Source organism: Octodon degus, unplaced genomic scaffold (genome assembly GCF_000260255.1).
Source record: "Octodon degus isolate 3935 unplaced genomic scaffold, OctDeg1.0 scaffold00258, whole genome shotgun sequence".
NCBI classification, from domain to species: Eukaryota; Metazoa; Chordata; class Mammalia; order Rodentia; family Octodontidae; genus Octodon; species Octodon degus.
Genome location: NW_004524834.1, coordinates 2,595,060 through 2,606,946, shown reverse-complemented (window position 1 = coordinate 2,606,946; position 11,887 = coordinate 2,595,060).

Sequence of the window (11,887 nt, the reverse complement as noted above, 5' to 3'; positions counted from 1 at the left end):
GAAGAGGAGGAAGAGGAGGAAGAGGAGGAAGAGGAAGAAGAAGAAGAAGAAGAAGAAGGTCTGCAACAGGCCCAGGCTGCTGTGCAAGGTGCTGTGCCACTGAAGTAATATGATCTACCAGATCAATGTCAGGCAGAGATGTTTTTGGCGCCTCTGGTAGGCAGGCCCTCATAGGTGAATTGCAATGGAAATGTTTAGGATTTTGGAGCACACTTCTGTCATCATGTTAGACAACCATTCTCCCTTTTAAAATCATCTTTTTTTCCAGCAACTGAGCCTTTGTGCAAATTCAGTGCCTAATTATGCAACATCATGGTCACCATGTGACCTGAGCTGCCTATCATGAGCTGGGTATTTTCTGCTCTACAGAATCAGAAGGTTGGATGTGCACAGCAGCAGTCTATCATTAAATTCAAATGATATCTAAGTAAATTACATGGAGAAGTTTCCCAGATATTCATGGCTCCTGTTCCTAATATATTGCAGAGGTAAGGGGCTGGTGGTGAGGGGAAATCATCACAGTGGGCAGAACTTTAAGCAGTATAGCCAGTAGTACACTTTGATTTTTTTCTGGAAGATGAAATGACCAGCTTTGGGACTCTAGACTGATTCATAAGCTGCAGTCAGTAGTCTGGCTAGATAGTCAGGAAATTGGAAAGGACATACCTGGAAAACTGATGAAAAGATATTGGGGAAGATGCACATGGATAAACATGTGCATATGGGCAAATGATATAAAAATATTTTCCCTATAAAAACACTCACTAAAAGGTGTCCTCAACAGAAAGGGACTTGAATTCTATTGGATAAGATTGTGATCAATCCTTTAGCTACCAGTCATTGGCTAATGGGCTCATGAACAAAGTAATCATGTTGGCTCTGATGGAGGCTATTATGAACACAACATCATCTATTTCTACTCACCAGTAACATGATTTAGTGTTGTTTCTAGGGGAACAATACAACACAAGACACAATTTATAAGGTTATTTTAGAATCACCCAGAGAATCATGTACAAAAAGTGCACAAAAATCTGTCCACATACTAAAGACCACAGAATCCAGCTGAAGGCCTGGATTCTGATATCCTGTGTGAGTCCAGCTACAAACCTAAAGCCCATAACAATACCTCTCAAAAGTCCTAGAGCCCATGGCAAAGTCTCTTGTAGGCCTACTTCACAGGTCTATTCTGCGAGGGCCAAGAGATCAAGAATGGAAGCTGGGAAGTCTTTGCTAGTGGGATGAAAGATCTGTGCTAGCAAGCTGAGGCATTTGAACAGGAGCTAGAGAGCAATACTCAAGGTAAGCACCAGAACTCCCCTAAAAGTACCACAGCCATCCTCAGCAACAGTGAGGTTCAGAGATCCTCCAGTGATGAGAAAACCTGAGGGCTAATCAGGAAAGCCAACATAACAAGCTTTTCCCTGAGGCTGAGTATAGCACCATCTTCACAGCTGGAGCCAGGAAGTGATGCTCAATATAAGGACCAGGGCTACCCTAAAATGAGCCATAGATGTTCCCAGTGACAATAAAAGTCCCCAGAATCCTCCTCTGACCAGCACAGCCAAAGTCATCAGGAAAGCCAGCATGACAAGATCATACAGCAGAATAGCCCAAGAGAACCAGGAGCTTGCAACAGCTCCAACCACTTCCCCAAACAGCTTCCCTAACAGCCTCCCAATAGCTTCTCCTGTTCTGCTTCTTATGCTGCTGGTGGGCCTCTCACACACAGCACCGTGCTAGTTCAGTTCAGCTGGATGTAACAAGTTGACCACCAGTTAATATTCCACTATATCAAGGGTGATCTGCTGCATTCAATTGTTGAATGCCCAATATGAAAACAGCATATACTAACACTGAGTCCCATATATGGCACCATTCGCTGTGGCAATCAGTGACCTGGTGACAGGTTGAGCATGTTGAATTTCTTTCATCACAAAAAGAATAGCATTTTGTCCTTACTGGCATAGACGCTTGTTCTAGATATGGATTTGCCTTCCCTGCATCTAATGCTTTTGCCAAAACTATCATCTGTGGACTCAGAGAATACAATATCCATCATGATGAAGGAATTCCACACAGCATTGGCTCTGATCAAACAACACAATTATAGCCAAAGAAGTGAAGCAATGGGTTTATGCTCATGAAATTCACTGATCTTACTATTTTCCTTACCATCAAAAAGCCACTGTAATAAGTAGAAATATGAAATTTTTTAATGTTATGATTACAGTATCTTCTAGGTAGAAATACTTTTCAGGGCTGTTCATGCTTAGAATCACTATACGATACTGTGTCTCATATAGCCATGATTCAGGGGCCAGGAATCAAGGGGTCAAAGTAAAATGCTACCATTTACCACAATCTTTGGTGATCCATTAGCAAAACTTTTCTTTCTGTTTTCATAAGCTTGCACTCTTTTGTCTTAGAAAACTCAGTTCTGGGGTGAGAGTGATGCATATTCCAGGAAGTGCAACAATGATACCACAGAGCTGGAAGCTCAGACTTGCCCCTGGTCATTTTGGTCTCCTCATGCTCATGAGTAAGTAACACCCAACTAAATTTGCTCAATATAGTTCTGAATATGGAAGATCCATGCTAGGGAGATTTATTACCAAAATTATAAGTGAAATTATGAAAGAAGGATGTTTCAATACAGGAACTCTAGTCTTTGCTTTCTCCTTGAATATCATTTCCCGTTTTCCAGCATAGATTCTTCCGCCTCTAACAAAGACCCTCCATTCTTTAATTGAAAACTTACTGTCTTCCTCATACAAATCACACAGGACAGTGTACTGAGCCCGAGGCCTCCAACTAGATCCTTCAGGTCTCTAGTGCCCAGACAGACCTTGCTCCACTTCTGTATCTGACTCTGTGGGCAGCCACTGTAAGCAAATTGTGTAAATTTCTTATATATTTGTACACTTTATATTAAATGTTTTTTCTACCAGCCACTGACTGATAAACATGACAAATATCTAAATATGCAAAGTGTTATAACTTTGTAAATATTAATGAATGTTTTTCGTGTGTTGTAAATGGATTTTTTTTAATTGAAGCAACACAAATTGAATGTGTGTATTTACACACAATTCTTCCTGAAGACACACAAATATAGCTTAACAAATTTAGAAAATGTAAATCCACCTATATTAATAAAACAAGAGAAAAGAATGAAAAACATGTGCTATTCAAATTTGTAAGATGGCAAACTGACATAGAAACAATCCCTAACTTATTAAATAAGGAAAAGAAGATGTAATGAGGAGAAGGAACAAGAAGCAGATCTAGGAGTGGTGCAGGAGTTGTAGCTCCAGCTATCTCTCAATGAAAGTATTAAGAAGAAATAGCTTTATGTCTAATGGCCTGTACCTCTTGTATCTACATAATTACCTCTTCCTACTTATAAAGGAAACAGGAGATAATCCTTCTGTAGAGTTAGTCTGCCAATGACTGCACTTAGAGACCAGGGCAAAATTGAGAGTATAATTAGTTACATAGGCACTACAGCAGTTTGTTAAGGAAGAATTATCTATATTAACTTAGAACCCACTGATTGAACCAGGAATTTGGGTAGTCTGCAAGAGAAAATTTGTACATCTAGGAAAGGTCTAATACAATTGTCTCTCTATTCTTAACCTATAATTGGGTCTGATAGTAAATATGCACTTTCCATGAGTAAACAGCAGAGCATCACCTTTCCAGGGCATTGTGCAGAAGTACAAATAGGAGATAAATTTGACAGATACCTACTTGAAGTCATTGATATGAAAAATGATCAGAAAATGAAAACCTGTGAGCAAAAACAGGTAAAAGAAACAGAGTGCTAAGCACGTGTAAGACCCTGAGTTCAACACCAGCACTAAAAATAAATAAGTATATAAAAATAAATACATTAGTAAACAAAAACAAAGAGAAATTGGGAAGAAACAGGAATTTTTTCAATGTTTCATGTATTCTTTTATATGAAAAACTCTCCACATAAAAATATGAAATAAAATTACAGTTAATAAGAAAAAAAGAGAAAAAAAGGATTGTAATCCAGTGTGGGCAATATACCTAAAAGTATGCTAATTTTGTGCAACAATCTTGCAGGTTCATATTTTCTTATTGGAAACAGGAATTTTATATGGAGAAGAAAGGACTTTATTATGGCATTACTTTCAAAGAGTTATAAGAGGTATAAATGTTAGCAAACAAATTAAAAAGCACAAGAGAAAGAGTAAATTTGAAGACTAAGAACTAACTTTTCGAATTATGTATAGAGCAATTTTAAAGGATGTCCCTCCAAAGTCTTACCTGCTTAGGTGGAGATTTAGAAAGGAGATCAGACCTTTGGTGTTTGATCCTCATCAGTGGAATGATGAGTCTGTGGGTGAGTTTATAGCTAAGTTTGAAATTGGAAGCTGTGGGCATTAGGGGACTGACCAGGCAGAGTCTTCCCCCTCCTCCTCCCCTCCTTGATTGCTATCTGCTTCCTACTGCTGTGCCATGAGAAACCCTGAGCCATGCTGTCCTGTTTTGGACCTAAGCATTTCTTTCTTAAATTGTGGGTGCTGGGTGTTACATCTCAGCAATGGGAAAGCACCTATGATACACAACTGTAACATAAAGCTGAGCTAGAGAAAAATAGAAGAAAATGTTAGGAATATGCTTTAGAAATTAAAAAGTGACAGGAAAATTCAGAATGAAATGTAGAAATAATTCAATATTCAACTACAACACAAGTGGAGAAAAGAAAAAAAAAACATGGATGAAAAAGTCATTGCAGAAATACTGCAAGAGGGGCTGGTGAGATGGCTCAGTGGTCTAAAGCACCTACTTAGAACAAGCTTAGCAAAGCACAGGGACCACGGTTCAATCCCCCAGCACCACATGCCAGCCAGTCTGCCCCCTGGTGGACTGAGCTGGCCACACACACACACACACACACACACACACACACACAAATAAAATTTAAAAAAAAATCTACTAAAAAAAGAAATACTGCAAGAACTTCTCATTAATTTCATATTTCATTGAAAATTCACCCAATAGATATATAGCATAGCAAATTAAATGGACCTGTGCTGGTCAGGTTTCTCAGTGATGCGATCTGACATCTACAATTTAATGAAGGAGATGCTTGTATTGGTTCACTGTGTCAGAGGTGTCAGACTATGATAAGCTTGCTCCAAGGCAGGAACATCATACTGCCTGAAGAGAACTATTCAATTCATGCTACCCAGGAAGCATCAATCAGGAAAAGACCCTGGAGACAAAGAAGTTAGCAATCAGATATATTCTATATGGTTAGGCCCCCATGGCCTGCTTCCCCTGAACAGACCCTGTGTGAATAACCCATTAAATTATGAACTCAGTCATGAGTGCTTTCACAGTCCTATCAACTATCTGAAGTCTCTCAATCCAGTCATGTTGATAAACACAATTAAATGAAATAAAAAATCTTTCTATAACATTTTAGGATTATAAGAGGTAAAACAAGACTGTAGTCTTACAAAAAGAAAAGAAGTTATACATTTATTAAAGATCCCAATTGAGAATATTGTTTGAATTTTTTAAGTATTACAACTAAAACACATAATAAGCAGCCCATATTCAGACACCAGAATGGCAGGCACTCCAAGTATGAAACTGCTATTACAAATTACTATCTGCAGGGGCTGGTGAGATGGCTCAGTGGTCTAAAGCACCTACTTAGAACAAGCTCAGCAAAGCACAGGGTTCGCGGTTCAATCCCCCAGCACCACATGCCAGCCAGCCCCGCCCCCTGGTGGGCTGAGCTGGCCACACACACACACACACACACACACACACACACACTAAATTAAAAAAAATTACCATCTGCAGTGCAGTAGCTTAATTCACAGGTATCAGTATATATAGTTAGTCAGGGTAAGACTCTTTCCAATTAACTGCTAGATTATAAAATCTGAAGATTCTCAGGATCATTGCCTTGCCCATCTTCTACATATAACTGTATGGCCTGACTTATTCATGCTTCCTAGCTCTTCTTCTTTCCCTCTCCTGACATGCCAGTTGCTGTTGTGACGTCTCTCGGGTAGATGGTTCTTCAAAAAGAAGGGGGTGGTGAATGAAAGCAAGAGACAGGAAAAGGAATACTGTGGGACTGTCCTGCTTCAGGGCTGTATATGGTGAGATTTTTGGACTTATGTGTAAACATAAGAAGTATATAATTCTTTATGCCTATTTTTAAAATATATACTAATTTTTATATTTTTAATCATATTCTGTAGGGACTTAAAGTTCAACATATCAATACTTGATGAAAAATACCTGTTCCATATTATGCCTAAGATGTTTGATATGCAGACAGATAGTGAGGTTAAGCTTCACAGCCTAAGTTGTATGGTAATAACAATAAGCTTGTCTTCTGGATGGTTAACAACCTAAGTTTGCAGACCAAAATTAGAGAAAAAGGAGGGCTGCAAGGAAAGCCAACATTATGGCCCTAGCCTTCTAAGGTCAATTAAGACTTGGGACATATGAGAACTTGTACTGTAACATCATGTAACTCAGTAGTATCCCAAATTTTCTGATCAAGGAGATTATGGGGCCAAAGAGGAAAGTGATCGATGATGTAGAGTGGGCCTAAGGAGAGTCACATGGAGAGAAAACATTCTCTCAGGCTTTTACAGAAAGCACATTGGCCAAGCAATGGCTGTGACTCATCCACATGCCTGACACTGACATAGGTTCTATAATCTGAGGTACAGGATCTCAGAATAAATCCTGAGGGGATTTCACTGACCTTATCAGACCCAAAAGCTCCAACTCTTGTTGCATAGGTCCTGCTTTACCTTGGTCTTAACCATGCAGCAGAAAAGTATGAAAACGAAATATAAGAAGTAAAGCCATGCTGTTATGTTGAGCTATAGGGGACTCAGGTCAACAATTTCTGACATTGCCAGTGAAGCGTATGTCCCAATACTATTATCGGGTGCTGGACTCCTTTAGAATATTTTGCTGAGTTTACACACCTATCATATTCAAATAACAGAACTTAACAAAAAAAAGTATACAGATGAATGTCCATTTTGGATCTGTGTATTCAAAGTGGTTAGGATAGATATATAGTTATATTCTCTTAATGAATAGAGTGATTTGTTTTAATGGTGTTTGTAAATAGGATATCATGTCCACAACTTGTACAAAAATTAACCACTAGGAAGAATGTATGCAATGTGTTAATTATTGAAACTGTCCTACCAATTTGATTTGAAACTGAGTCATTGCTATTTGCTTATCAATAAAATTATGGGAAAAAAACACAGAATGGCATGCCTTTCTGATTATGAGGAAAAATGACCTTCAATTAGCACTCTGCACAAAACAATCATTCCAAGTTGAGACATGCAATGTTTGAGGAATATTCCAAAACTTCCAAAAACCAGAAATGTGCCTTCCTAAGTCTACTGGCTCCAAGAACCTAGCCATCTCTCTTTGCTCCAATAAATTTTAGAATATCTTCTGAACTAGGGTACTGGCCTTCCTTTTCCTAGAGCACTTACTTTAAGAATTTGTCATTGTAAATTTTTCTTCATCCATTTGAGACTCAAATTTTTTAAGGCTGAGCATTTTTTTTTTACCACCCAAAAATTTCTTTCTTGAGAATCAGAAGCAATTTCTCTGAAGTTCAATCACCATGGAAGGCAGGACCTCAGGCTCTTAGTTTCCCTTAGAGGATAGGTTTCTAACTTCAACACATACCTTCCTTCATGTTGTAAAAGTAGTTCCAGCCATAAAGTTATGTGGACTTAGTCAATTTTTCCTTGACTAAGTCCTACCAGCCAGGAAAAAAGGACTGTGATTCTCTTACCTCAGTACTTAAAATCAATCAACCCATTCTTTCAATGGCCATGTTGAAAGAATGGGCCATTTCAATTCTGGCCATGTTCTTCTATTGGAGTATTTTTACTAAGTTTTATTTGTCTATTTAAATTTATCCAGTGAGAGTTTTCTTGTGACTACACATCATACTTCAAAAGAAGGTACAAGAAATAGCTTTCAAAATGGGTAAAGCAATAGGAAAGAAATGGACCTAAACCTCATTAGGGAAAAAGGCTCACATAGGAACTGTCATCAGTTGAGAGCTTGAAAAAGCATTGCCAGAGTGAGATGATGTCTTAGTTAATGGAGGCTTCCATAACAAAATATTATACTGGATGGCTTAAATAAGTGATAATTTTCCCATAGTTCTAGAGGCTAAGGAACTCCAACTTCAAAGTGCAGTGAGTTTCCAGTGAGAAACTATACAAAAATCATAGATCCTGTCATGAGAATCTCACTCTCATGACCTAAATGAAACCTACTTACCTCACAATGATTCCACTTCCAAAACACACTCACATTAGAAATTGGTGCTTCAATGTATAGCTTGATGAAAGAGACAATGACAACTTCAAGTTTATAACATAGTGTGAGAGAGGAAAAGTGCAAAAGTTAAACTTGTGCATTTCTTGACGAAGCTTACCATACTAAAAGACATATAATTTTTTCAGAGAATTTGTTTTTTCAAAACTGATCAATAGGACAGTTTTAATATTAATACATTGCATACTGTTATCTTCTTAGTGGTTATTCATAGTACAAGATGCAGACATGATATCCTGTCCAAATACTATTAGTACTAATCTTTATTCTCATTAAATTAAGAGAAAGTAGCTATATATCTATACTATTTTTATATACAGATACAAAATGGTTCTTCCTTTGTATCCCTTTTTTGTTTAGTTTTGTTAGAGATGGGTATTCCAATGCCATTTACATATCGGATGCGCTTGAATTCAGCAAAATAATCGAATTAGTCCAGTAGTCCATAATAGTAGTGGGTTATCCATAGGACTGGCAATGTCAGAAGTTGTTGACTTGAGCCTTTCACAGCTCAGCATATCAATATGGACTGACCTTATCAGATACAAAAGATACATTTCTTGCTGCATAGGTCTTGCTTTATCTTGGTCTAACAATCTAGCAGAAATGTAAAAGAAAAAAATGAGGTGTTTCAGAGAATCTGGTGCTGAGTTAATGCTAGAATATGTAGAATATTGATTCAAAGAAATATCTATCCAAGTACTAATTCAAGTTAAAATAAGCTATACAAGAAAAGGAGTACAAATATTGTGCCTCAGTCGTCTTTACTCCAAATAGCATTTACAAAATCAATATATTACAGAACATAATTAAATGTTATATTTGATACTACAGTACAAGTGTAATTAGAGGAAGAGAGATGAAAATGCACTGTGAGTGATAGGCCCACGAAACTGAAGCCTCATCTACCCTGTAAGTGTAAAAATATTAATACCTAGGGGATTTGACTGACCTTGTCAGATATAAAAGTTACATTTCCTGTTATATAGGTCTTGCTTTGTTTTGGTCTTAATCATCCAGCAGAAAAGTGTAAAAATGAGGTATAAAAAGTAAAGTCATTAATATGGTGAGTTGTAAAAGGCTCAAGTCAACAACTTCTGACATTGCCAGTCCTATGGATAACCCACTACTATTATGGATTACTGAAATATATTGAAATATTTTGCTGAATTCACGCACCTACAATATTTAAATGATCATGGAATACCCATCTCTGACAAAACTAAACAAAAAAGGGATACAAATGTAGGACCATTTTGTACCTCTATATTGAAAATAGTTAGGATAGATATACAGCTACTTTCTCTTAATTCAATGAATAGAAAGATTTGCACTAATAGTGCTTGTGGACAGGATATCATGTCTGCATCTTGTACTATGAATAACCACTAAGAAGAAAAGAATAGGCAATGTATTAATTATTGAAAATGTCATACTAATTGGGTTTGAAACTGTCTGATTGCTTTGTGCTTCTCAATAAAACTATTCTAAAAGTAAAATCAAAAAATATTAAAAAATAAATAGAAAATATTTATTACAATACAAAAACAGCTCAACAATTTCAGGGAATTTCGGTTAGAAGAGCTAATGCTACAAAATAATTACCTTTACTCCTTAGCCTAGAAGTATTGTTTGCATTTTCAAATGACAGGTGTTTAAAATTGTAATACAGTAAATGTGTTGGTTGGAGAAACCTCAGAGCTGGATAAGAAAACACTGGAAAAATAAAGATGTAAAGAAAAAGGGTAAAATAATAAAATTAAAAGAAAATGAATTGTAAATACTGAGTCATTTCATAGGCTTAAAAGGTGCCATTTCCTTTCAGAAGTCCTCTAGCAATAAATAATAACTAGACTAAAAAAAAATCGGAACTGCAACAAATTACTAACATTAACCATGTCACAAGCTATGCCTGGTAAAAGAATTGAATAAGACAAGTAAAGGTATTAAAAGTAGTAAAAGAAGTTAGGGCTGGGGAGATAGCTCAACAATCTAATTGCCTGTCTGGCAATTACAAAAACCCAAGTTTGAACCCTGATGCCACACGCCATGCTGGACCAGAATCATGGATGTGCCATGCTGGTCCTGAAACCATGCATGCTAGTGCATGTCTATAATACCAGTGCTGGGGAGGTTGAGACAGGAGGATCACTACAAGTATGAGCTGCATAGTGAGACCCTGTAACAAATAAATAAATAAATAAATAAATAAATAAATAAATTTTAAAAAATTAAGAAGTAAAAGAATAGAGAATGTTCTGAAAATAAATGCTCTTCAGAGAGAGTACGGATCAGTTAAAATAGAGAGTACACCATGGAGAAGGCAGGGTAGGGCAATGACGAAGCTCACAATGGCCATAAGTTAATGACCATCATTTGTTATACTCCTGTTCTAATGTTAGATCTAGGTCATTCTGACAAAAGCCATCCTGATCTTAGCAGAAGAACCGAAGATGTCATTCTCTGGTTGCTATGAAGTGCAGAGCTCAGAAGCCGTTCTTTGCCTGTATCCTGAACCTCCATGATGGCCACAGCATGCCCAAATTCCCTTTTATTTCTCCATGCCCTGATCTCCTGCCTCAGCCTCTAACTACTTAGGATACTGTGATTCACAACTAAGTTACCACCACTGTCACTGAATGTTAAGGTATTTTAGAATCATTATGATTTCTTTAACAGAAATAAGACTAGTCACCAATAAACACTTTTTAACCATAAATAGCTTATTTTGGAATTCATCATTCCTTAAAATGCTTTACTTACTACCACCTTTGTTCTCAGAAATTAAACTTAGCTCTCACCTTACGGAGAACTTGAGCAGGATCAAATCACATTTCTCTCTTATTCATAAAACCTACATCTTCAAGTATATTTTTAATTTTCACCCATGCATTTTCTTTCTCTCTCTTCACAGGAGTGTTTGAAAACTCAAATTTGTGCCTCACTTCCACACTTCTGGTGGTCTTCATAAAGCTTCTAGCTAAAGGTGTGAGTACTAAGGACAGTCCAGCTCTATTGATTGTATAAAATCCACTGGTGCTCCAAAATATGTAATAAAACACCTCAAGTCCAGCTGTTAGAAAATCTATCAGAAATATCTATATAGAAGATTTTATTATTTATTTTCCCTACTTTAAAATATTTCCAGTCCTCACAATCCAATATCACACTTTCCTTCCATGTATATATTACATTATACTTCGAAAGGTAAAATTGGGATCATTCTACCTATTCAAAAGGTTAAAATATTCTTGAGTATGTCTGCCATATTTTGTATACATACATATATTTACTGTTAGCAAATTTTAGAGGTATCTTAATTCAAGAATTAGGGGCTGGGGAAATGGCTCAGTGGAATAAGCGCTTCCCTGGCAAACACAAGGGCTTGAGTTCAATCCACGGTACTGAAAAAAAAATGTTTGGTATCAGGGACATGTCATCAGTTGATAATTATTTTTCACATATAAAAACAGATTTCTTTCTAGGCCTGATC